The sequence below is a fragment of the Prionailurus viverrinus genome, chromosome C2 (assembly GCF_022837055.1).
Source record: "Prionailurus viverrinus isolate Anna chromosome C2, UM_Priviv_1.0, whole genome shotgun sequence".
NCBI classification, from domain to species: Eukaryota; Metazoa; Chordata; class Mammalia; order Carnivora; family Felidae; genus Prionailurus; species Prionailurus viverrinus.
In genome coordinates, this window is record NC_062569.1 from 17,896,813 (window position 1) to 17,920,057 (window position 23,245).

At 44.1% G+C, this 23,245-nt stretch overlaps 1 protein-coding gene across 6 annotated transcripts in view; it reads left to right on the plus strand.

The window, feature by feature from the left end:
* The first annotated feature begins 4,798 nt into the window (after positions 1-4,798).
* Positions 4,799-23,245, plus strand: part of THRB (thyroid hormone receptor beta) — a 388,679-nt gene continuing 370,232 nt past the window's right edge. For 2 of the 6 annotated variants that reach the window (XM_047874357.1, XM_047874363.1), the window contains exon 1: positions 5,972-6,130. The gene's annotated coding sequence lies outside the window, so the exon portion shown is untranslated. Of the gene's footprint in view, positions 4,895-5,297; positions 5,348-5,601; positions 5,685-5,971; positions 6,131-23,245 lie in introns of those variants that run through there. The other 4 variants (XM_047874360.1, XM_047874362.1, XM_047874359.1 and 1 more) reach the window with 4 other exon arrangements.

Here is a 23,245-nt window from a genome sequence, read left to right on the forward strand (position 1 = left end):
CTACCACAACAAATAAACTTGCACATTTCAATGACTTAACATGCCAGAAGTTGATTGCTCAGTTACTGTAACATTTGAAAATGAGTGTTCTCATTCTTTTCCATATGGTGATCAAGGGACTCAGACTCCTTCTAGCTTGTGGCTTACTAGTCCCTGCCCAGAGGCCTCAGAATCTTCTACCTCCAGCTGGGAAACAAAGAGAACGTAGTTAGGTAATTTTTAAAGTTTCAAGCTAGTGACATACTTGTTTTACTCAGGCTTTTTCTGGTCCTCCCAGTGAATAGCAGTTTCTTAAGGAGTTAGGGACATGTCCCATGACTCCCAGACATGCTCATATTTTCCATCTCCTTGTGACTACCCCATGACTCCCTCTCCTACATAATGGTAGCCTGATGGGCTAGTTAAGAGCACAGCCTCTGCCATCAATGCCTGGGCCTGAGCTTGAGCAAATTATTTGATCTTCCTATGTTTTAGCTTCCCCATCTGGTCATAGAGTTCTTACAGGATTTCTTAAAATTGTGCAGTATTTAGGACAATGCCTAGAAATAATACATGTGTAATAAATATTAGCTATAGAACATACTTCTTGCCATAAGCAGCCATACCAGAACATCTATTGCATCTCCAATATGCCCAAGGCTTCTACCATGACAAAGAATAATAGTGGATTTTCACCAGACCAGCTTCATGGGCATGCAATCTGTGCAGTTGTACAGGGTTCCACGCTCAGAAGGGCCCCCTGCTTTCAGCCTGGCACTTAGTTTAATGCTCTTTCACCATCTTGAAATTCTTGCTGATTTTATCCTTGAACTTGTGTTTTGTAAGTGACATTTGATGGGACGATAGTTCATGTCCATGAACAGAGGAGAACCACACAATATATATGTCCATTGCTGTTCTTTGTTGCTCCACTTACTGTTGGGGGAGGTCACTGAGAGGATGCGACCACCTGTTGATCTATGAGCTGGACCCAGGCAATTAGAGTCTCCTCACCCTCTCCCTTATCCTTGGAATATGGGTTCCACTTGCCTTCCCTGTTTCCAGAAGCTACCCCAAGGACACATCCTTGAGAGAGGGGTTGGTGTTGAGACCTTCTGGACGGTATAGGTGACTGAATAGCAGCAAGGCCTCTATATAAACATTTAAGATTTGGCAGGTGGGTGTGGAGACTAGTTATCTTGCAGCTGCCCAAGACCAGTCTCACATGTGAGTTCCCTTGCTCATTAATCTACCACCTACCAACCTGGAATGGCCTGACTCTTTCTTTGGTCTCTCCCTGGGGACCAGTTTCAGATTACACTTGGGATTCAGATTCAGATTCACATGGATCTTGTGAACCAACACTTATATATAACATACTTGATGCCCCATGAGCACAGAAGTCCAACAGCCCCGCAATGTGTGAGAGGTCAGCAAAACTCAAATGGAGTATAAGATAAGCATGTTACATCTATGACTAAGTGGGAGCACTGACAACCCCAAGAGGCCATGCATTCCATTCCACTCCATCTCACTCCATTCTATTCCATTCCATTCTTGCTTTGAATGTAGAAAGAAAGTAACAACCAAGAAACTTTATCATGTCCTTTCTTACTCATTTTACATCACTGTATTATCTAACCATTTACTCTGAAAATGATGACATGGAAGGAAAGGGCAACCCATAGTTCCTTTTCCTTTGAGGTCTTCCTTTTCCTTACTCAACGGTATGTAAGTCTAAGATAGAATGTTGGCAGAATGGGCACATATCAAGAAGCAAAATAAAAACAGTTGAGCTAGTTTGTGCTGTGTTTCCACTGTTCTGATAAGAACAAAACACATATGCATATACAAACTACAAAATACATGAACTAGCTACAAAATACAAATTGTGTAATTCGGTTGATTTCACATATGAGTTAAATGCTCTTACATTTGCATTTAAAACTACCATGGCATAATATAAAGATGAACAGTGAAATTTGTGCTAATAATTTAAAAGGCTTATTTTCTTTACTTAGAATGATGTTAAATAGCAAATAAAAAATACCATGACAATTCCAAGAAGAGAATGTGGAAGAAAGGAGATAGCTTTATATTTTCTACCTGTAATGGTGCTTTTTTTCCCTGCTTTTTGAATAAAGGGCCCCACATTTTCATTTTGTACTAAGCCTTGCAAATATTGTAGCAGCTGTGTCTTTCCCTCTCTATGACTTCTCCCACAAGCTCCACTTGGTCATCTTCCACGGGAAGTGCTATCTCACCACCGACACCACCATCACCAATTCCTGGGCTACCACAGCCTCCTCACCAGCAATCACCTAGAAAGTTACATTTATATATTTCTCATTGCACTCTTAAAGTAGAGTTAATTTTGAACATGTCATCTCCCCCAATAGTCTGTCTTTCCTGAAGGGCAGGGACAGGCTTGGCATTCTTACCTGTCTAGCCATGGACCAGAATCAATGCGGCCTCATAGGCAAAATAAATTCCAGGAACTAACAATAAACAGAATGAGAATCTCCAGGGCTGGGTCATTTGGCTGTACAACCATCTTGAGAAGGAGTTTTTGAATGAAAGAAAGAACATTAGTGGTCCTAGTCCCTGGAATAGCACTTCCTCTGGTTCCAATACTCCCAGAGTAGTAAAATCTAGTCCATCCTTGATGGACTGGTTCAACTTCATCCAGTGACATCTCCCTTGATTTTTTCCCCTTCTCTCACAACTCCCTGCCATGTCTAACTCCCTGACCTAAAGTTCCTTACCATATATTAATTATCTTTGACCCTGAGCAAGTCTATTTGAATTTTACTTTTCTGATTAGACTTTGGTATTATTGAAGGCACAGAAGGATGAGGGCTTGGGTGAGGCATGTGAGGCACTTTCCTTGAGTGCAAAATTTAAGGGGCATCAAAAACGGTAATAAAGAGAAACTATGTTTTAATGTAATATTTTTAAGATAAAAATTAATGTAACAATCATCCATGATGAACAATACATCAATACTTTAAATAAAGACAGGCTCAGACCCTGTATTTGCACCACTGGCCTCAGTGGCTTCAGTGTAATCCCAGTTCTGTTGACTTTACACTTCATTTATCTTCTTACCCCAGCGGTGGATGAATGAATGAATGAATGAATGAATGAATACATGAATGAATGGCTTCCTTGAACCAAGGCAGCAACTTGAAATTTGTCGATCCTGGTAATGAGGTTGTCTATCAGTGGCATGTGAGCATGGGTTGTGAAAACAGGTTTGATGTGCACCCTCAAATCAGCTAGACTGGAACAGGGGCCATATGGTCTAAAGTTTGAATATTATTTTTGCCTTCAGTCAGGTCCCCATAAAACTATTGCTCCAATGGCCCCTTTGTGAAACCTAAGAGCAATCCTTGTTTGCCATCATGGAGTCAGCCCTCAGAGGGCCAATTCATGGAATCCTTCATAATTCATGTTGTTTCAATAACGTTGCACTAAAATTGCCTTCTCCCATTGTCATATAACATTGTTACAATCATAGTCTCATGAGTTGTTTGAATAATGCCATGCTATTTATTTAATGTTGTAATTTACTTTTTATTTCAAAAGTTTCCAGGCAAAATGAGATCAGAAAAGCAAAGCCATTTGAACAAAGGGGAGCAACAGTGTTTGTTATACTTCATTCTCCGTGTGATGTTTTCCTTCTTAAGATGGAATCTAGCTCCAAGTTATACTCAGGAAGAGGAAAAAAAATTCAAAGTCCCATTAGGCTTCAGGGCCTATTATTCACCTTTGTGAAGGAAGACTCGCATCATGCCCCGCCCACTCCACCCCTCCCCACCCTCCCCATTACAAAGTCGTTCGCATGTCTCAATAGCCCCTGCGCAGAGCCGGCTGTCAACTGTAGTGGCCTGTCAAAGCCAAGCTTTTTCCTCAGTGGCCTGATTTTTCACCCACAGTTAGCCACCAGGGGGCCGCCTATTTGGAACAAACGGTGCAGACTCCACAGCTTTCCTCCAAAGCAACCAAAACATCCCGGGGCAGCATTGGAGCAGAGCCCAGGAACTTCCCTGCAAGGGAGAACAACTTCTATCCAGCCACAAAACCTGCAAAGCCTATGGTATATAGCCTTATCACGAGTGAAAAATAAACTACAGCAAGGATTTATCGCCAAGAACCGAGGGGATTTAAGGTCCGTGGATTCTGACGGGGAGGCCCCTCCCTCTCGCCAGGGAGCCTTGGGGTCTGCGACTTTCTCTCTGGAAGCACCTGAAACACCGTGCGTCCAGGCGCAGGCAACAGTTCCCGAATTTCTGGACAGTTGTGGCTGTTAAGGCTGCTAGCCAGAGTGGTGGCTCCTCGCCCTCTTCCGTGGGATGCTCGCAAGAAGCTGGAATTAAATCACACGTCACCGGCTGGAAATCTGGAAAGCTCTGCAATAAATCATCTATACGTTGTTCAGACAGTTGAGGATACAGACCGTCATAGCTCTATCCCATTGTTGTACGAATAAAAGTGTATATTGAATAATGAAGTAGGGATTATTTTTAATGTAAGAAAATAATTGTACCCTGTCATCAGAATAGTTTTGCTGCAAGTATACCTTCGTACCGACTGCGTTTTAGCATTTTGGGCACTCCGTATTTTTACAAGCATTCTTCAAGCCCAGAATGCAGCTGCCCGCTTCATTTTCTCCTAACCTCAACCCTGGGCTTTCAACACTTGAGGTGGAGCATGGGGGGCAGTTCAGAAATTCTTACTTGCCTGGGGCAGAACGCTGCAAGAGTATACATTATTGTTGTCTTCCGGGTTTTATTTGTACATACCCAGGGCCAAGGCAAATTAATAGGGAACCTGTGGAGTGTCTCGACTCTGCACACATCTCCCAGGATATGCATAATTATGCGGAGGGGTGTCTCCCTCAAAAGCAGGCCAGGTATTTTCCAAATTATGGGGGGGGGGGGGGAGGCGGGAGCAGGGAGGCGGGGGGGGGGGGGGGGGCCGGGTGATGTGAAGGGAACTCCAGACAGCCCGGCCCGTGGGAGGCCCCAGGAGGAGCCAGAGCGCTCTGTCCGCCGGACACGCGCCACAAGTGGTTTGGAAAAAGGGAGAGGAGCGCGCTGGCAGGGGTCACACTGGTCCTTCGGGGCAGAGAAAAGCCCGTGCTTCTGGAAGGTCCCCCCGCCTCCTTGTCACTCTTCCCCCGTTTCTTCCTCTTCGCCTACCAGAGGAATGACGTCCAAACCCGAACCTCGGTGCGCAAGCCGCCGGGTGGGTGGACGCGCGGCCGCCTAAACCGCCGCAACATCGCCACCCTGGGAAGGGCACCCTGGGAGGAGGGCACGGCCGGGACTGGGAGGAGAGGGAGCGCCCGAACCTGGGGAGGCAGGTGCGGAGGCGGCCGGCCTGGGGCGGTGCGCGCGTGGGCTGCGGGGTAGGGGTCCGCGAGCGCCCAGCAGCGGACACTTCTGAGCGTTCCCCCCCCGGAGCCCGGCGGGGGGCGTCGGGTGCCATCCTGGCGGCCCCTGGGCGGCGGCGGCGGCGGCGGCGGCGGCGGCGGCGGCGCGAGCGTCTGGGAGGCCATTTCCTCGCTGCGCCCCTGGCGGAGCCGGGTTTGCTTGCTCTTGGCCGCCGCCGCCGCGCGAGTAGGACCGCCGCGAGGGTTGGAGGGGAAACCAGGTCACCGGTTCGCGGACGCGGCGCGGCGCGGGCGCCCCGGGCCCGGAGTAAGGCAGTGCCCCGGGAGCGGGCCGGGGCGGGCCGGGTGCGAGGGGGGCCCGGAGAGGCGGGGACTCCGGTGCCCGGACCACACTCGCTTCCTACGCCTATAAAAGTGGAGTGGCCGGGGAGGGCCGGCGCGGCCCTGGCGGCGGCCGCCTCTCTTCGCCCAAGGAGTTGACATTTTGCAGGACTCGCGCGACGTCCCGTCGCCGGCGCTCCCCGGGACCCCGCCGCCGGGAGGAGGGGGCGGAGGAGGGTGGAGACTGCGGGGCTTGGCCAAGGAAGGCGCACATCCTCGGGCGGGCGGCCGTGACGCGGCGGGGATTAACTTTGCATGAATAATGTGAGTGCGCTTGGAAAGGAGACCTTCTGTTCTCCGGGCTCGGGGCAAGCGCCCGCAGGCTGCCTTCCCCGGGCAGGGGCGCTCAACCCAACCGTCTGGAGGGCACTGGTAATTTGGCGAGAGGACCGCGCGGAGGCGGGGGCGTGGGGGGGAGGAGGGGAGGGGGCGGCAGTTCCGACCTTCCAGAAGGGTGGGCCGGCTGGCGGCGGGGGTGTCGCGGGAACCTGAGGGGTGCGGGCGGCGAAGCCGGGCGCGCGGGCGGGCGTGGGTGGAGGGTGTCAGCCGCCGTGTTACCTGCCTCCGCGGGGCTTCTGCACCCCGGGTCCGGGAGGAGGTGCCCCTCGTGCTCCGGCACCGCGCGGCGGCAGTCGGGGAGCCCCAGCGTGGGCAGTGGCGGAGCAGGGTGTCTGGGGACCCCCTCCAATCGCAGCCGCTCTGTTCCTCAAACCCCCAAGCCCAGCTGTTGACAGGCTCCTTGTGAAATGGAGTTTGGCATCCTTAGCGCCGAACCGAGTGGAAGTTTCCATGATGAGGAAGTTCTGTGACACGGGGGTTCGGAAAAGGTTGGCAGACACCGGGGAGGGGGGGGGGGCGGGGAGGCGGTTTAAAGGGACTGTGGGTGCCCCCCATCCCCCTTTTTCTCCTGCTCCGGAACTCCGGGGTTTGGAAGGGAGAATAATCTTGAATGTTGGCGTGCGCCGTGGCCGGTGCCTGGCGGCTTGGCTTCTCCCCGCCTCCTCGGGGACTCGGTGGCGATTTCGCCTCCCTGCTGGGTCGCGCGCTTCTTTGCCTCGCTCTTCTTTTGACGCAGCATCTTCCTCTGGGTCGCCTCGAGTTGGTTCTGGTAACCAGGAGTTGTGCCAGCTGCGCTCTCCTCCCCCGGGCCTCCAGCCCCCTTCCGAGGAGGACTCATTTGGGGGAGTTGTTTTTTGTTTTTTGTTGGTTTTTTTTTTTTTTTTTTTTTAACCCTAGTAGATCGCGTCCTTCTTAGCTGCAGTTGTCATTTTGGAGGAGGATTTCCCAATGACCATTGTAGGATTATTAGTGCTAATTCTTAAGCCTTCTGATTTGTTGGAGGGGAGGGCACATAGGATGTTGTTGTCGTTGTTGTTTTTTTAATTTATTAAAGGTTAAGTGTGTACTTGTCCCCAAATGGGAAATTTTACAAAAAGAGTCTAGAAACATAACAATTCCTAAGCCGAAGCAAAGAAAAAGAGTGAACCTGAACAAACAAGTTGAACACTCTCCACCCTCCCGTCTCCACACACGTTCAGATTTTGTGAAGATTGAAACACTGTGCCTAATCATCAGTAAATAAATTTGAAACAAAGTCTTCCTTGTAGCCTGTTACTGGTCTTAGGTGCTAGTGAGATGCAGTTTTAAAGACCAGTTTTGAAGTTCAAAAACTAAGCATTCCTTGGATGGTGTATCGATGTCAGAGCCCAGCAATTTTTATAATGGTAAAAGCATTGGATCCCGTAGACCTGTTAAGCAATATCTTTACATTATTTGGCCTTGTTCTAGTTTATGCTGCTTATTTACATTGTAATAATATATAGCATGTGCTAGATTACAAAGTAATAAAAATTGCATTTTAGTTCAAATATTCCATGATTCATTCTGAATATTCACTGGTGACTGATCTGCTCCCTAATTCACTTCTGCTTACCTTTCTTATTCTGAAACTAGTCAGAGACTAGGAAACATTAAAGAAAAAGGTGTTTTGATGAAAAGTATTCTGAGCAGTGGCTATTTTTAGGAGTTTTCATGCCAGTTGGCTAAGGGTTTTAATTGAGTCTAACAGAAATTCAATAGTAAGTGATTTTTTGAAGGTAATATATGGGAAGACATGGGTGAACAATCATTTATTATTTGTACACGTTAAATGGATACTGTCAAAATCTTATTTTTAATGAATTTCAAAGTTATATATATATTGGAAGTGGGACCATCTGGTAGTAGATATGATTTGCTTTTCTTTTTTAGTGAGAGTAAGTGCTACTAAATATAGCTATTGAACTATTTTTTTAATGAAGCAATTCCTGTTGGCATTATAATGCAAAGGCATAATTTTATTGACATTGGAATGTTGTTTTATAGACTAACTGGCTTTATAAGAGGAATAAGCATTCCATCTCTCTCCTTTTCGCTTCTTTATTCTGTCATAGTGATGAATTAAGACAACTGCCTTTTAATCTAACATCTTTTGGGCAAAGGTAATTTCTTAAAATTTCCTGAAGAGAAGAGAGAGTTGTGGATTCCTATCCTTTCCTGGAATTTTTGAAGTTGTTTGAAGCATGGCATGTGTGGAGCCACCCGTGGGATTGCAAGTTGGGTGTTTGTGTGTTTGTGTGTTTGTTTTAGCAAGCTTATCCTTTTGGTAGAAATCCGAGTGAGGCGATTGGTTTCTTGAACTCCTTCTTGTCATTCTAGTGTAAGATTACGTGTCAACTTCTTAAAAAGCCCTTCTGTGACCACTTGACTCATTCTTTCTCAGAACCATCATACTGTTTTTAGTTTCTTCCCCAACGCCCCCCCCCCCCCCACATCGCTTGGTCTTCTTTGCAATCTGAATTGTCATTTCATTTGGTACTTGTTGAATACCCGTCTAGAATGTAGAGTCCAGGAGAAAAGAGTCTTGACTGCCTCATTAACCCTTGATTCTCCAGCGTCTTAAACAGTGCTTGGCACACAGTAGGAGCTGGATAGATCTTGGCTAAATAAAGCAATGGTTGCACCCAAACACGGTCTTCCTAAAAATATGTGACTAAGCAACCTGAGTGGGTACCAACTGGGTATGTCCAGACTTGTGCCTGCGTATATGTGTTTGCCATGAATATATGGTTCCATCCTTATCTGTCTTTCCCCCCACCCTTTTTTTTTTTTTTTTTTTTTTTTTTGAGATGAAAGCTAGCCCCATTCTATTCTATCTAGTGACATTGCAGAGGATTATTTCTGCAAGTTCTTCCTGGGGGCATTTGCCTTGAGTACATGCAAATCCTCAGCAGTTTGCCTTGACAGGTTACCCAGATTCCCTGAAGACACTGACCTTCAACTCTCTGGGTATCAGCAGAATCTTTATGAGTTCCAGAGGCATTGTCAGTGCTAAGAGTGAAATTCCAGGGAACCGACATCACTGGATGATAGCAGTGCCTTCTCACTCAGCAGGTTCTGGCAGTGCCTCTGGCCTTGGCAGCCCTAAGGGGACCAAGGGCGTGTTGTGGTGTAAGCTGGTCTACACAAGTAGCAGTTCCTGGGGAAGGGGCAGAATGGGACTGTCAGGATACAATACAAGATGGAAATCGCCCTTGGGGGTAGATTTGGAAATAACCAAATTTCCAAATTTGGACATTTGGTTACTCTGTGTTGTAAGTGAAGTCATTTAACTTTCCCCCTTTACCTCCTTTCGCACTTTCATAAACAGATTCTGAACCAGATGATTGTGCGAGGTATTGCATTATCTGAGTTTTCAAGTGACCCAGGTGTGATACCCAAAGGGTCATCTCCGAATTAGCTATTCATGGAAACTCTTTTGACAACTGAGACAAAAAGGAAACGACAATGGGTAATTATGGTAATGTGTTTTTGTTTATAGAGTATGGGCTTTCAGAAATGTGTCTGCATAAATGCATAGCAAAAATCCCACAAAGCGATAAGACTTGTGAAAATGGTAGGGGAAGAAAGATCAAAATTTTCTACAGGAGTAAAGATCATTAAACTGAAATCCTAAGTGCTTACTGCTTTATTTAATTTAGCTCTAAGCTTCTCGGTAGCCAAGTTAACAGGAAAAAGGGGGCCTGGAGGTGGCAGATATGCATTGAAGTTGTACAGATACATCATATAACATTTCTAGAGGGCTTACTATGGTGCCTGGCACCTAGTATATACTTCCATGAAATATCAAATCATATAATGGCCAGTACTTGAACTTCAATTCTACAGAATGCGAAGTAAAGTTCTTTATATGGTCGTGCCTTTTATGAGAATAAAAAATGCAGAAGACAAAATGATGAAAAGTAACCCAGTGGGAGTTTATCTTTGGGAGCCTGAGCTACTGTGGTTCAGCCGTGGAGATTCTGGCGATTGTCCCCGGTGCAAAAATAGAGCTCAGAAAACCTAGAGGAATGAATGGTTAACATGTTCTTTAGGCCGACTTTCTCAAATATCCAGTGTCTCAGCCAGGCTTTTGACTAGAGCAATCTGAGAGGACAGGACAGCCAGGTACTTGAAAATGACCTGATAGCCATGAACCTTCTGAACAGGTGGTCTTGATACTGTGTGCTTTAGTCTGTATAGCTCTTATCACCTTGCAGGGCAGTTTGGGTTTTGTTTCCATTTCTGTCTCCCCCTCTAAAGTGTGATGAAGGGCTATGGGTTTATTCATGCTGGCCTCCCCAGCACTTAGCAAAGACTTTGACACCTGGGCACAGGGAAATACTTGTTGGAAAACTGAATGGGAATAGGTAAAGGGGTGGTGCTTCTCCTTCTCTTCTGTTGTTGGTATTAAGTGTCATCTTTTGACTTAGTTTTGCGCAAACTGAATGTTTGCTGCCTGAATTGCATTAGATATCTATACCACAGCTAGTAGGGCTTATGCCAGTGTCTGAACTGGTTGAGCAATGGATGGCAAATTAACCTCTTGCATTATTTAAAGTCATTTTCACTATTTGATGGGGTGCCTGGATGGCTCAGTGGGTTGAGCATCTGATTTCGGCTCAGGTCATATCTTGCAGTTCGTTGAGTTCAAGCCCCACATGAGGCTTTGCACTGACAGTGCAGAGCCTGCTTTGGATTCTCTTTCTCTCTCTCTCTCTCTCTCTCTCTCTCTCTGCCTCTCTGCCTCTCCCCTGCTCGTGCTCATGTGCACGCTCTCTCTCTCTCTCTCTCTCTCTGTCTCAAAAATAAATAACCATTAAAAAACATTTAAAAAATAAAAATAAATAAAGCCATTTTGACTATTTGATTTGATTTCCCATTCAGTCTACAAAAATTTGTGCCTGGTTCCACTAGTCAGCATGCGGCCTAGTGACCTATAAGACGATATGCATATATTAATACAAAGGGATTATGAAATGGTATCTACTGTGATAGAATGGATATGCTTATTGGGCTCTCTCTTATGGCCCCCTAGATGAAATAAAGTTATTTTTTTAATCTGAGGAGGCAATTGTTTTGTGGTTTCTACAGCCTGTGTGTATTAGCGTATATTGCAGTGGGATTCAGCCAGGGTTCTCTTGGTATCCAAGCGGTGTGAGGTTGAATCTATTTAGGTCAGTGAGTCTCTGATTAAGGATGTTCACTCTTCACCTTAATTTCCCCAACTTGTTAGCCAATTATGATGTTCAGGTAAGTTGGGGAGGGGGGAAATACCCAAACCACCGAGTCACAAGTAATGTATTTCCATACGCTTCTCTCAGCCGTCTGGCCAGCTGACAGCTAGAATGGTGCTCATGTTGTCCGGTCCATACTGTCCTAATTTCAAGGGACTTTGGAGAGTTTATGTGCTGGCAGGTCTTCTTGTGCAGTACTATTTTTATTGAGTGAGAAACTGAGCTCTCCTGTGAACTTAGATATCTCTTCCAAATGGCAAGTTAGGAGAGCCTGGTATTAGGACCCAGGATCCTTAACTCTGTGTCCCCAGAAGTTTACTGTAGCCTTTCCATCATGATAGACACTCTAACATATACATTTACATATCTGTGCATACAACACATAATTATATATTATAATATGTAGTGTGTATACAGCAGTATAACACCATGTAAAATAACATACGTATACAGGTGCGTGTGCTGAGTGAGCATAACATGTAATGGCTAGGAAAGGAGTGATCTGAACTGAATTACTCATTCAACTTCTTAGTTCCAAACGAGAGGCCTCGTGGATCATGGTTTCTCTTCTGTGATAAAAAATATTCAGGATTTCGTGAGTGTTAAGCCGATTAAAGCCAAAGTTTGGACAAAAGAATGCAAACTGACAGCAGGTATGTCTTCTTCTTAATTTGGGAAATACACTTTTGTGACTCTTCTGGAGGTCCAAGAATGTTTGTGATGAGAAGAGTGGAGAGGATAGTCGTGGTTTTAGTGGCACAATGCATGATCGTGACATTCAGGAACCCATTGAATATTCTGACTGTTGTGATGCACGTTGTTCAGTGGTTCTCAGGATGATTCGGATATACTTTTCCCCCCTTTCCCCTCAGAGTCTTAAGAGGGGAAAGTCTCTGTTTTCTCAGATTTCAACAATGCTTGTACAGAAAAGGTGCTCAAAAAACAATGACTGATGATAACGATCATGATGTTCCTGGGGGTGGTCAAGTTTTTCAAATTTCACTCCCAGTGTGCATAAATGTCTCAGCAGCTGGCATGTCTGTGCAGGGAGACTCTGCCTCTGTGACAAGCGTGTCTCGCGTTCTTATATATAGTTAAAAAGGCAGTGCTTGTCTCCGGCTCCAACTGTACTTTCCATGCCTAGCTTCCAAACCACGGTGAGAAATGCCACCGTCACGCAGATGTCCCAAGCTAAAAACCCTGTCATCAACTTTTAGTCCTTCTCCATACTCCTGAGTATTTCGGCAGATCCTCACATTATTTTACTGTTTACTTGTTTACTGTTTTTTTATGTTACTCCGTGGTCAATTGTGTTTGGGAAATCCTGAGTTTAACAACTTAACACAAGAATTTTTCAGAGACTGTGTTTATGATTGTGTGCATTATGAATCTCCAAGAGGGAGAGCAGGTAACAAAACTTATTTGCTCACCATTTTCTTTGTGTGTGTGTGTGTGTGTGTGTGTGTGTGTGTGTGTAAAAACGCAAATGGCTAAAGTGTAGTGCAAGAGGTGGTGAGGAACAGTTCATAGCACTACACTTAAAAAAATTAGTCTCATTTGTCTTAACCGCTGACTACATTTTATAATAAGTTCTGATTCCTAGGAGCAGTATCAATCCTACAGCAGAAACTTGATGTTTTTCACACAAAAAAAGGCTTATGAGTTTGTATTCAACACTGACTAATGTTGCCATTGTTGAAGTCTTTTGCAATGATATAAAAATTATGCTAAATTGATATTACTTTTAAAGTATTATAATCATAAAATGTATCTTTTCTTGACTTTATTCCTGAGATCTGGATGTGCTGATTTACATAAGCCAGAGAATGGCTTATTTTTGCCATGTGTGTTTTTGTTTACCTTTTTGAATGTCACCTAAGCTCCACCATAATTTCTGCTCCAATTCTAGCATCTAGGTAGAGATCTAGAATAATGTGTTTATATCTGAAATGTAGCTACAATAAGGGGAAGTATAATGTTGTATATTCTTGTATTATTTGTCCTTTGATTTAAAAAAAAAAAGGAACCACGGAAACCTTACACAGAAAAATCTTTTTAAAAACAATTTCAGGGGCGCCTGGGTGGCGCAGTCGGTTGAGCGTCCGACTTCAGCCAGGTCACGATCTCACGGTCCGTGGGTTCGAGCCCCGCGTCAGGCTCTGGGCTGATGGCTCAGAGCCTGGAGCCTGTTTCCGATTGTGTCTCCCTCTCTCTCTGCCCCTCCCCCGTTCATGCTCTGTCTCTCTCTGTCCCCCCAAAAAATAAATAAACGTTGAAAAAAAATTAAAAAAAAAAACAATTTCAGTTATGGCCTATGTGGATGATGAATATATCAATTTATCCTGTAGTGTAGTAGTTAGAAGGGCTTTGAAAAACACCTTGTCCCTCTGAGGACTCTGTAAAAAAAGCCTCCTAGGCTTTTGGCTTATTAATTTGATCTGTCCGTCTGTAGCTTCAATAACATAAGGTATTGTTAAGGTGAAGGCATTCTCTAGAATGAACTCTACATGCATTCATTTACTGCTAACTAAGGATATATGTTTAGTTATCCTTATTGAGGTTGTCACAGAAACCAAGCTTTAAAATGAGTAAACTTATTATTTTAAAGTAGGCACCACACCCACCACGGGGCTTGAACTCACAACCCTAAGATTATGAGTCATGTGCTCTACTAAGTCAGCTAGGTGCCCCGAGTAAACTTATTTTTTTATCCTGACTGTGTCCATCCTTCCATCCCTCCATCTTTCCATCTCTGCATTCATACCTCTATCCCACCTCCCACAATCCATGAATCCATATGTGATTCATTCCTCTATCCCACCTCCCACTATCCATCATCTCATATATGCACTGGACATCTGCTGGGTGCCAGACTCTATGGTAGGTGCCAAGACACCATGGTGAACATTTAATTTTTTTTAATGTTTATTTATTCTTGACAGAGAGAAAGAGAGTATGAGCAGGGGAGGGGCAGAGAGAGAGAGACAGAGAGGGAGGGAAACACAGAATCTGAAGCAGGTTCCAGGCTCTAAACTGTCAGCACAGAGCCCGATGTGGGGCTTGAACTCATGACCTGTGAGATCATGACCTGAGCTGGTGTCAGGTGCCTAACCCACTGAGCCACCCGGGTGCCCCCATTTAAAAATCCTTGCTGTAGAGATGCTCAGAGACTCTTGGTGCAATCTACAGAAATTAATTTGGTCTCTCACAGTGTTTCCCCACCTCAACTATTGGCATTTGGGGCCAGATAATTCTTTGCTGTGGAGAGCTGCCCTGTGTTTATCAGCATCACTGGCCCCTACCCACTACATACCAGTAGCCCTCCCCCCGCCCCACCCATGCTCCAATTGCAGCAATCAAAAATGTCTCCAGATATTGCCAAATGTCTTGTGGGAGGCAAACTCATCCCTACTGCAAACCACTGGTATAGAGTTAAGAATGAGAGCTGAGGAGTGGGAATGTGTGGATTCATAGCCTAGCTTCACCTGGCTTTGTTGCATGTGCTCAGTTTCTTCATTAAATGGAATCATGTAGCATTTGACCCCACAGTTAAGTGTTCCTAAATATTAGCCATTGTAGCAGCAGTAGAATTAATACCTCAACAGGCAGTTACAATATTGATAAGTTATGTGATGGAGCAAGTACACTGTGGAGTGGGAACCCAGAGTCAGGCGTGCGGTGAGTTCTAGGCAGCAAGAACACCACATACCAATGTATGAAGCGGGGTAAAAGTATGAAACCTTTGGGAAGTTGCATGGAGCCCAATCCTTTGAATATCAAAGGACAATAAATGAAGCTGTTGGAACAGGTAGGAGTCACATGGTGAAGACTTTTCTGGCCACAGTAAGGAAGATGGACTTTTTCTTAATAGCATGAAGAAGCTAAATGTTCAGCAAGTCAGATTTTTATTTTAGCAGAGTTATTTGGGATAGATCTTGAGTGGGAGTGAGACTGAAAACGATAAGCCCAGTTAGGGACTCTCTGAATAATCCACCGAGAGATGATGGCTGCCGGAACCAAGGCAGTTACATGTTGCCGTGATGTCTTTGGGAACAGATTTCACTTTCTCCAAGATGTGGCAAAATTCTTCTAAGTTAATTCCAATAATGAATATTTTTAGCAAGATGGCTTTACATTTGGGAGAATTTCAAGTTTAATTTGAAAGCAGATTACATGATAGATTCTCTGTAGAATGTTTTCAAATAAAGCTTAAAGACCATCTCACAGCCTATTCATAGCTGAATATTACTCAAGGGTTTTTCTGCTATTGTATACATATGTCTACAGTTCCTAGTCAGACAGAAACATACTTCTGAACAACTACATTGAATTATCATTGACATTGGTGTGTTGAGATTCATTATTAAGTGTTGGTTTTCTGACTGATAGTGATTTCATTTCTTTAATGACCAAAATTGAAATGGATGGAGAAGATGAATGAATGAATGAATGAATGAATGAGACATTATGGCAATATCACCAAATTGAGAGTAAAAAATTTTTGGATAAGTCTCTTGATTTATCTGAGCTTTAATTTCCATAGTCATAAAACAGTAAATTTATCTAGATAAATTAGATAATCTCAAAGTTATCCTTAGCTCAGAAGTTGGCACACATTTTCTATAATAGGCCGTATATAGTATTTTAAGCTTTTTCAAGATGTACAATCTCCACTGAGACTACTCGACTCTGCTGCTGTAGTGTGAAAGCAGCCATAGATAATAGGCAAATAAATGATCATGGCTGTGTACAATAACTTTATGTGGGTTATAATTCGCTAGCCCCTGCCTGGTAGCCCAGCAGGAGTACAGTGGAAATATAACATGAGCCACATATGTAGTTTGAAATTTTACCGTAGCCACATGATAAATGAGTAAAAAGCAACCAGTGAGTTCAATTTCAATAACATGCTTTATTTCACCCAGTATATTCACAATATTATTAACTTGTAATCCATATAAAAATATCAATGAGATGTTTTACTTTTTGCATGAAATCTTCAGTATCTGGTGTGTGTTTTATACTCGCAGCGCATCTCAACTTTGACTAGTCACATTTCAAGTGCTCAATAGCCATTTGTAATTGGGCAATATGACTATAGCCTTAGGAGTGTGTGATTTTACCAAATTCCATGCAAAAATAAGTTATATGCAGTATTTAAAGTGAGACACGTTATTTTTCTTGCCACATAGATTGGTTAGGAAAACATTACGCTTTGAAATGAAGAATACACAGTGGCTAAAACACTTTATTTTTCAATCGTGTGAAGTTGAAAACTGCTGTCCCTGACTGGTTGGTGGCTATGCTCCGTAGCCGTTCAAGGGAGTCCCAAGTGCCTTTAGTCTTGGGGTCCTTCATCTTCTACTCATGGCTACCAAGATCCTGGCTTCACTCCATCCGACCACAGGGAGGCAATGAGAGAGTAGAGAAGCACACAGGCTTGAAAGTGACACAAAACCATTTTGCTAAAATTCCACTGGTGAAAACAAATCATAAATCACAAATCATACGTCCCCACCTAAATGAAGCGGGATGGGAAACAGTCCCTATGGCAGCTTTCCAGTGATGACTCTATTCCCCGGGAAAGAAGAAGAATTATTTGGTGGTCAGGGAGCTGTCTTTTCCATACTGTGCTACTCTGTTTTTTAATTCTTATGTGGCCTTCATCACATCACTGTCTCGCTGCTTTTGGAGGCATTGGCAAGCGATGAAAACATCTTCACGGCTGTGAGGTAACCCATTTCTATTTTTTGGTGCAGTACCACTATCCTGTCTGACCTAATTCTCTTTCCTCACTTCCTCCTTATTCGTATGGGGTCATCTTTTAATCTTGCTAGACCTGAATTTTCCTTTTAGTCTTTGAGCATCATTTTTATTTCCTTAATAGATCTATGTGGGTCATCCTATGCACATAGTATTGGGAGTTTGCCAATCAATCCTGATAGTACCGATTTTTTTAAAGGAAACTAAAATTTAGAGTAGAGCTATCAGAGAGCAGAGGCCAGTGCTGATTGTTGATGTGTTGACAGAGGTATTGAAGCCATTTCCCTGGTATCCTCTTACAGAACTTCAGACTGTTTAAATAAATGACTCATTACATAATATCTTGGATAAAAATACCAATTTTCCTAATATTTATCCTATTTACCATTTCTTACTGCAATAGGGAACCCTCTTTTTTTTCTTTTTAGCAAAAAGGGTGTTTGCTTGTTTTCTTCCCAAAGTATAAATGTGCTTTATCAAATATTCAGTGTGTTCTATAGAAGTGCCTCCCATGAAGGAAATGTAAGAGGGGCATGAATAATAAAAGTGAGGTAAGTGAAAAGAACAAAGAAGCCTTTTCCTTCCACCTATGCATATTTTACCTTTCTGAAAACCTTATTATTTAATTATTATTAAAATGCCGTATTTTAAGAAGGAAGGAAATGCAAAGCACACATACATTTTGGATTATTAAGAAATAACGCCAACCAGTGATAAGTATGCTGAGAACATGTAAAAGAAAAAAGAAATAATTGTATTCCTTTATATTAGCGTAGGTGAGGTTGTCTTCAACTTCACAAGCCAATTTTTGTGAAGTATTTTGTAAACCTTTTGAAGATTAAATTTCGAGATATTAAGAAGTTAATCCTGATAAATTCCTCTCAGGTACAGAATCCAGCTAATTAATTCTTGATATTCCAGAATAGGGAGGAAATGATTATCTGAATAATCGCTAACTTGTTACTGGCCCATCACTGGGGTCTTTGGGGCTCAGGGTAACTCACAGTGTGGGTGCCATTAATGTCTTATTCTAAAGTCCTGTCACAGATCAGGGAGGAGAGACACCCATCCCTGCCATTACCCTTATTGGCTAAGTGTGTCTGCAGAGGGAAAAGCTGGGGGTCCTGGGTCCTGGACTGGTTGAGAGCTGAGGCATTGGCAAGAGAGATCAGGATGTGGGGTGCTGGACGTCCATACAGGTGTTGAGTTGGATGTCTGGTTTTGCCCTTTCCTAGCCTATGGTCTCTCCTGCAAGTTTCTTAACTGCTTTGAACTTCAGTCATCCATCTGTGCAATAGGAAGAATACTGGTGCTTACATCACAGCATTGTGGAGGAGATTATGTGACATAATGATTTTTCACTGCTTAGCCAGTACCTAGTGCCTGGTGAGTGCTCAAAACATAGAAAACAATTTTTGTTATCATTTTATTATTGCAGAAATAGTAAAATCAATTGTCTTGAAGTAAACCTGCACCCTGGAGATAGAGAGATTTCTCACCCAAAAGACAAGAAATCAAAGAGAGAGACCCAGGAGTTAACATACGAATTTCCATAATCATTTTGCATCATTAGTCATTCTTCATTTAGTTTTATGATGTGTTTATTGGTAATGGTCTTCTTTTTATAGATGACCTAGCATTTTTCAATCTCAAGAGATATGTTTGATGGTTAATTGTTGAATTTAGTGAACCCTCAGGATTTGAAGAAAATACGAATAATAGATGTTCAGTTAACTGTCTGGGACTCCAGCCTCTTGAACACACATTTTACTCTCCCATGTGTGTTGAATATGATGTCTAAGCTGATTACCTCTCTTCCTTTTTTTCATAGCAGGCACTCCTCTCTCTTATTCTAATACTTTTCTACTGTCCACATTCAAATGTCTTCACTTAAAATCCATAATATATTTTTCCCTGCTTCTGTTTTAACCCAGCTTCCCAATGTCCTTCATTCAAGGAACTCCCAAAATCCTGCCCTGATTAATTAAGATTGAGATCCAAATTTGCTTTCACCCTGCCCTGATGAAACATGCCGCTTCAATGACAATTCTTCTCACCCCTTTGTCCCTTTGTAATATTACATGGTTAGTCACTTACTATATATATATTTCTTCACTGTCCAATGTCCAAACCTCATATTGGTCAGTGAAATAGATATTTCTTTGCTAGATTTCAAGTTCCAAGAGGGCAGGGACTGGGTGTTTTACAAGTTTAGTGGAGTCTAGAACGTAGGCCCAGAAAGTAGGTGCTGAGTAATGCTTTCCTGCTGTTTTGACCAATCACACGTAGGCTGTTTTCATATAATCAGGATGAATCTAATTTTAAAATGAACAACCGTGTGTCCTCAGATGAACCAGAATATACACTTACAAGGCCCTGCTGTCCTGCATTATAAATAAGGGAGTAGGTTGTCTAACAGGGAAAAGTTCTGCTGTTCTTTTCCCTTAAAAAAACAACAACAAAACAAACAAACAAAACAAAACAAAAAAACTATCCACACATAAGAACTGAGATAGAAGATCTTCCCATCTCCTCAACCAAGTTGACCAAAAATCAGGGCCCCAAAGTAGATGTTCTCTGCAAAGACGAAACCCAGCAAAAACCTACAATCTAAGAAGAGTGACTTCTGGGGATTTGTAAAGGAACGTCCATCCTTAAGAATGGCTTACTGTAAATAGACCCCAAGCTTGAAGGCCTGCTTCCTCAACTTGTATAACAGCAAGGACTTCCTTCAGTGATAGGTTCAAGTTTCTGCAGGGAAAACATTCAGAGATATGACCCTTGGGCCCGTTGCTTCCGCGGCATCTTTCACAACACCTAGCTTTTCTGTGGACTTTTTCTGCTTAAGATCTTAGTGTCTCAGAATTCCCATTACATGGAGGATAAATGATTTAACATTGCCCTGAGGGGGGTTACAATTCAGTCCTCTTCTTTGTGTAGCAGGGTTTTGAAATAACTGTTTCCTTTTTGCTATATTGTGGTTGTAAATCCCCACCGGTAATTCATTAAAGTTTCATTTGAACCATGGCGGTGGCAGCTCTTCATCTTTGCCTCTTCCCAGCACTAGAGGGAGACCCCCTTCTCGGAGTTAAGTTTTGTTACTTGACTTCTTGCAGGAGTTTGACTTCAGGGGCATTTGAAACTAATAGGGATTATGTTTGCATTTCCTGCCCTCCTTAAGCAAAAGATGTGGTTTTGCTTATTCTGTCAATGGGAGAGAAAGGAATGTGCCTAAAGTTGTGTTTCTGATGGTCTCAAAGAAGTGGGACCAGAGCCCACAGCTCTGATTCTTTGCTCAGGACCTTAAGGATGGAAACATCAGTCCCTCTAAAACAGAGGACTCGGAGAGCTCTTATATCAGAGGAACCTGAGGATCGGGTGGCTGCCAGCCCAATATTCCTTCAACACACTTGCCATAGGAGTTCTGTCCCCAAAAGCAGGCCCTAAGATGAAACTTCAAGTGCACGTTATTTTAGGGGGAAGATCAAGAAAACACCCACTGGAGATGGGTAAGTCAGACAGGGCAGAGATAGCAGCCAACAGGTGGTGGTATCAAACCAGTTACCACTGTGGACGCCTGAAGCTTAGTCACGTTGGCGAACTCTGGGAGACAGTGTGGAACATGTGTCTCATAGGTACCCCACCCAAGATGCAGGCTTGAGTGTATTAATTCACCAGAACCTTTCAGGCATTAGTTGAGGACTCCCTCCAGAGGCGATTGATGCCCTGGTGTTTAAGAACTAGCCACTCGGACAGCCAAGAGCACGCCTCAAGGCAAAGGAATGCAGGTTTTGGCGGTCAGAAGACAAGCTGGTGGGCCCTGAGGTGGTGCCCATGGGTATAGGGTTAGGTAGGGTGGCAGCAGCCTCTACTGCACTTCAGCTGTTTTCATCACTGCATATTACCAGGCCGGGCAACCTATGTCCCCATTTCCACCCAAGGATCGCTGGTCTCCTTTGGACTCTGCTTTGTTCTCAAGAGGTGCGTGCAAACTGCCTTTAGCGGGAGCAGTGGAGCAGACCGCACCATCAGTTGGTCTAGGATTGACTAGAGAAGGATCCATTGAAACAGGAGGCACAGCCAGACTTCCCACCCTTCTGCTCGGCCCCATCATCTCTTTCCCACACTGTCTTCATTCTAAGAACTTCTTCTTCACCTGAGTTAGCCTAGGGGTCCTGGTGAGTACATTCTCTCTCCTGATAGTTTTATGTTCCTGTCTGTACCATGCCGTTTTCCCCCAGAGCAGGATTTCTCAACCTGGGTACTACTGACATTTGGGGGCAGATAATTCTTCATTTTGGGGAGCTGCCCTGTGCATGGTAGAATGTTTAGCAGCATCCCTGATCTCTACCCTCTCAATGCCATTAGCATCCCCTGTCGAGTTGTGACCATCAAAAATGTCTCCAGACATTGCTGGTTGCCCTCTGGGAGACATAACTGTCCCCCTTGAAAACCACTTCCTTAGACCTTAGTTCCAAATCTTAATCCCACTCTCCCCCAAGGTCCTCATCAATTATAGATACCCATTTATTATGATCGTAGTCATAAAGGGAGGGGTTGGGAGAGGCATTCCCAAATCCGGGAAATGTGAACATTTTTCCCAGTTGACTCTCATACACCTTCTCCTCCATCTCTCACCCATGCCCTACTCAAACCAGGAATCAAGAATCACTGTCCTAGGGGCGCCCGGGTGGCTCAGTCCATTAAGTGTCCAACTCTTGATTTTGGCTCAGATCATGATGGGTTGTGGGATCCAGCCCTGCGATGGACTCTGCATGGAGTGTGGAGCCTGCTTAAGATTCTCTCTCTCTCTCCTTCTGCCAATCTCCCCAGCTTTCGCTTTTGCGCGCACGCGCTCTCTCTCTCTCAAAAAAAAAAAAAAAAAAAAAAAAAGAACAAACAAAAAAAGGAATCACTGTCCTGGTCTCTCTCTTTTTTCTCCCCTGCTTTCTCTTCTGCCCACTTGGCACCGTAGACGATTGCAATTTGGAAGATGCCACTTTTCATTTCCGCCTGCTTTTTCAAGGCTCCTGCTCAATTCAGTAAAGAAAACGCTAATGGCAAATCAGCGAACAAAATATATAGTAAGATGTAACGTATTATTTTTAAAATTAGGTCCATTCATTCATTCTTTTAGCAAACGTTCATCCAGCACGAAATATGTGTCAGGTACAGAGTTGGGTACAGTGTGAGCAACACGTTCCCTGATCCCTTCGGACAGATACCAGAAGTGACAACCCAAAAGGCAGTCTCATCAAAACGAGTGTTTTTATTTTATCAACACATGTGTACCCTAAATTCTAGAAGCTGGAGACACAGAAAACCAGTATTGTACCAGGAAAAGTTGCAGTCACTGGCTCAGTGTTTCCTAGCTTGGGAAGTCTAACTATGTGGTTCAGGCTTAGGACATGACGCCCTGAACTATAGAATTTATTTCTGTCCCATTCAGAAGTATTTTATGAGCACACTGCACCTGGACGAGCGGGTTTCACAGTTTAGCGAGTTCCTGAAGTGAAATGTTAGTAAGTCTTTCACACTTCGGTGTGCCAGAATCTCTTTTGCTTTCCCTGCTTTACCTCATCTAACAGTTGTCCGCATTTTTCGGCACTCCCTTCCCTAAAAAGGGCTTCCAAGCCGTTGGACACAGGGTTGCAGGGCCCCAGCCTTTTGGGCTGGGCGTTGGTTACGGAGAAAGGAAGGAGGAGAGGGTACGAAGGCTCTGATGTCACCCGGAGAGCCGCTGAAGGACGTCCAGCTTGGCCGCGTTGAGCGTGCTGCGTGCGGCCTGTGGAAATGCTGAGGGTGCCCCGGGCACCAGCAGATGTCATTTTGGCAGCGTCAGCTGTAAGGGGGTGGCGTGTGCCCTGCAGGTCCTCTCAGTCCCCTCACACTGACTTCTGCTCCCTTGGTTCTCTGAGGGAGTGTGCGGCCTCCAGCCCCAAACCTGCCAAACCAGAATCCGCATTTCAACAAGGTCCCCCAGGAGGTTCCTGTGCACTAGGACTTGGAGACTGGCTTTGGTTCCATATCCACCTTCTACTTCTCATTAGGTAAAAATGTGCAGAATCCAAAGGTATGAAAGAGTTAATGCCGTAGCCCTGGTGTGTATGGATTAAGCCCATTATACCTA